Source organism: Heterocephalus glaber, unplaced genomic scaffold, assembly GCF_053883595.1.
Source record: "Heterocephalus glaber isolate CG9 unplaced genomic scaffold, H.glaber_assembly_v1.0 deba00001457, whole genome shotgun sequence".
Taxonomy (NCBI): Eukaryota; Metazoa; Chordata; class Mammalia; order Rodentia; family Bathyergidae; genus Heterocephalus; species Heterocephalus glaber.
The window spans coordinates 45,373,927-45,377,769 of NW_028258305.1; the positions used below are offsets into that span (position 1 = coordinate 45,373,927).

Consider the following 3,843-nt stretch of genomic DNA (forward strand, 5'->3'; position numbering starts at 1 on the left):
GTTTGTCTAGAATGAATGCTTTTACCAAGAGAGGAACTGACTGGAACTTAATTTACACCGGCTAATACAAAGGACACCTATCCAGGAGAATTCAACCCCAGAGGCACGAAAGATTTCTGTTTTCCACCTTGTCCAGGTCATGTGTTGCCCATGCACAAACAAATGTCTTGGATTCATTTTCCCCTCAGAGAGATGGGGCCTCGTGGAATGTGAAAACACCAGGGAATGTTGCCCAGTGTTGGTTCATTGGAAAAGAAAAATGTTTCCCAGATGACAGACAGTATCCATTACCCTGCCAAGATTTATGTCTCTGATTTGTGCCTTATTTTTATTATCTCCTTTCTTACAAATCTCTCCTTGAAATTTAAATATCTTGCTTATGATGTTATCAGGATAGCATGTTGATAACACAACAATGGAAATACCAATAACAAATGTACCCTGCCATGCCCAGTAAATACTTACTCTTGTGTGCGGTCAACTACATCATAGCAGGTGTCCAATTGATATGTGATTCTCCCTCTCTTTAGAAACGTCTATTTTTCACCTATTTTCTTTAATAAAAGATCATGTTTTCCAAATGATATAAACATCAAGTCAGCAGAAATAGATAGGTTGTGATGTAGTGCAATCTTTCTCAATTGTTCATGCTATGCGAATCAAGAAGGTTAGAATGCTGAAGGCTATTTCCCACCACCAAACACTTGGTTCAAATACAGTGGGACCCCCACTTACTAAGAAGTTCCATTTGGGGGATGTTAGTAAGCTGCGTACTTGAGTACCTTGTAAGTCCGACAAAGTGAGTCTTACCCACCTTTGAGACAAACATATACCGTGTACTGCTTTGCGCTTCCTAGCAGGCCCCTCCACATCACCACTGCTTTTCCTCTTGCTTCTGACATCCTGGGCTCTGATTGTGCACTGTGCTGCTTGCCGTGCCCTTTGCATTGTACAATGAGCAGTCTGTCAGTGGGAGACCTTCCTCTCCCTTGTCTTGCCTTGTCCAGAACCACTGATTCCCACAAGTCCCCATCATGCGTGAGGGCATCTCCATCCACGTTGGCCAGGCTGGTGTCCAGATTGGCAATGTCTCCTGGGAGCTCTAGTGCCTGGAGCGTGGTATCCAGCCCAATGGCCAGATGCCAAGTGACAAGATCATCGGGGGAGGAGTTGCCTCCTTCAACACCTCTTCAGTGCTGGCAGACACATGCCCAGGGCAATGTTTGTAGACCTGGAACCCACAGTCATCAGTGAAGTGCGCACTGGTACCTACTGCCAGCTCTTCCACCCTCCACAGCTCATCACAGGCAGGGAAGATGCTGTCAATAACTATGCCTGTGGGCACTACACCATTGCGAGGAGACCACTGACTTGGCTTGGACCGAATTCAGAAACTGGCTGACCAGTGCTCAGGGCTACAGGGCTTCTTGGTTTTCCACAGCTTTGGGGGGTGGGGGGAGACTGGCTCTGGGTTCACCTCCCTGCTGATGGAACGTCTCTCTGTTGACTGTGGCAGGAAGTCCAAGCTGGAGTTCTCCATTTACCCAGTCCCCCAGGTTTCCACAGCTGTAGTTGAGCCCTACAACTCCCTCCTCACCACCCACACCACCCTGCAGCACCCTGATTGTGCCTTCGTAGTGGGCAAAGAGGCCATCTATGACATCTGTCATAAAAACCTCGATATTGAGCGCCCAACCTACACTAACCTGAACCGCCTTGTTAGCCAGATTGTGTCTTCCATCACTGCTTCCCTCAGATTTGATGGAGCCCTGAATGTTGATCTGACAGAATTCCAGACCAACCTGGCGCCATATTGCTGCATCCACTTTCCTCTGGCCACATATCCCCTGTCATCTCTGCTGAGAAAGCCTACCGTGAACAGCTTACTGTAGCAGAGATCACCAACGCCTGCTTTTAGCCATCCAACCAGATGGTGAAATGCGACCTTTGCCATGGTAAATACATGGCTTGCTGCCTGTTGTACCATGGTGATGTGGTCCCCAAAGATGTCAATGCTGCCCTTGCCACCATCAAGGCCAAGCGTACCATCCAGTCTGGGGACTGGTGTCCCACTGGCTTCAAGGTTGGCACTAATTACCAGCCTCCCACTGTGGTGCCTGGTGGAGACCTGGCCAAGGTGCAGCAGGCTGTGTGCATGCTGAGCAACATCACATTGCTGAAGCCTGGACTCGCCTGGACCATAAATTTGATCTGATGTTTGCCAAGCGTGCCTTTGTTCACTGTTACGTGGGAGAGGGGATGAGGAAGGGGAGTTTGCTGAGGCCCGGGAGGACATGACTGCCCTAGAGAAGGATAATGAGGAGGTTGGAGCAGATAGTTAGTTCTGAAGGAGAGGATGAAGGTGAAGAGTATTAATCTGTCTGCTGCAATTTTACACTCCATCGTCTCATTTTACACATTTTTTATGTTCTGTGGAATTATGCCCTAAACTGTCAATGAAAATGTTTGCATTCTCAATGTTATAAAAACAAAACACATGTGAACTACTTCCACCATGTGTTCACATCTACAAATGTTCATAATGTGAGGTCCATTCATATCTGCGAAAGTTAGCAAGTCAAAGGTTCCTACGGGACTTACGCTGCTGACAGTTCTATTAAATGACACAGTGATTCCCTAAATGTGTATTCAAGAAATCATGCTGGGTGACCTCAATTGGCAGAAGTAAAATTCAAGTGTGATTCATTAGATAAATATTCCAAGCTAATGAGAATAATGACCAAAAGAAAATATCTAAGGCGGACACAATGCTGATAGCCAAGTTCCAGGCAATATGCATCCCCATGACTGGAGTAGGCTCACATCTTGAAGAGCCATTCACAAACTATGTAGGCTGAGGAAATATTCACTTTTTAATTCAAACACCATTAATCTCTCATTTTTTATCCACTCTGAGGGAAAGTATTGTGAAATAGAATGCCTTTGGCAAAAAAGCTCGTATTTGTCCAGCTGTAAGGTACCAGAGAATACTCTAATAAAACTTAGTTATTAAATTACTTACATTAAAAGTAGCATGTGAGGGCTGGGGATTTAGCTCAGTGGTGCCATGCCTGCCTCACAAGCACAAGGTCCTGAGTTCAATCCCTGGTACTGGGGAAAACAAGTCTAAATACAGCATGTGAATGATATAATAACATTCACATTTTCAAAATGTCCAGGAAAATATTTTTCCCACTTACTTAAGCTACTTAAGCCCATAATAGGGACCTTTATGAGCTTCTCTCTTTAGTCAAAATAAATATGTGTACCAAAGTGCTAAAATCCTCTACGTAGTTACATGTCAGACAATGTGACATAAAATATAATGAATGCTGTTTCAACATTAAATTTAAATCTCACTGCTAATGCTGATGCATAGAGCTAAATCTTTTTCATAATCTGTAGGTCAAAGCCCATAATAGTTAAAGTCAAAACAATTTATCAAAGTAAAATTAAAGGAAGTATGTTCAGAAGGTTTACATTCAAGACTTATAATACAGAAAATCACATCTTTGTGAAAATAGAATCAAATCATACTTGTATTTTATTACCAGCTCTGTTTTAAGATTTCTCAGCTTGAAGCTAATTCATTGTAACTGATTTTTATACAAGGAATATGTCTATTTTTAGATGTTCCTATCAAACTGTACTGAGACTTCATACTGGGAAAATGATCATTAAAATATTTTTATATATATAATTTTTGAAGTCTAACCTAAATTTACTAATTTTGGTACAGTTGCTAATGGTAACTAATGTGTTTTGTCTGTGTTTACCATTCTGCCATTTAAGTGAAGAAAATATATGCTTGCTCTCATTAGGAAAATTGGCATGAATGTAATT

General features: G+C 42.9%; 1 pseudogene; it reads left to right on the forward strand.

The window, feature by feature from the left end:
- The first annotated feature begins 1,034 nt into the window (after positions 1-1,034).
- Positions 1,035-2,423, forward strand: LOC101704501 (tubulin alpha-1C chain pseudogene; annotated as a pseudogene).
- The last annotated feature ends 1,420 nt before the right edge of the window (positions 2,424-3,843 follow it).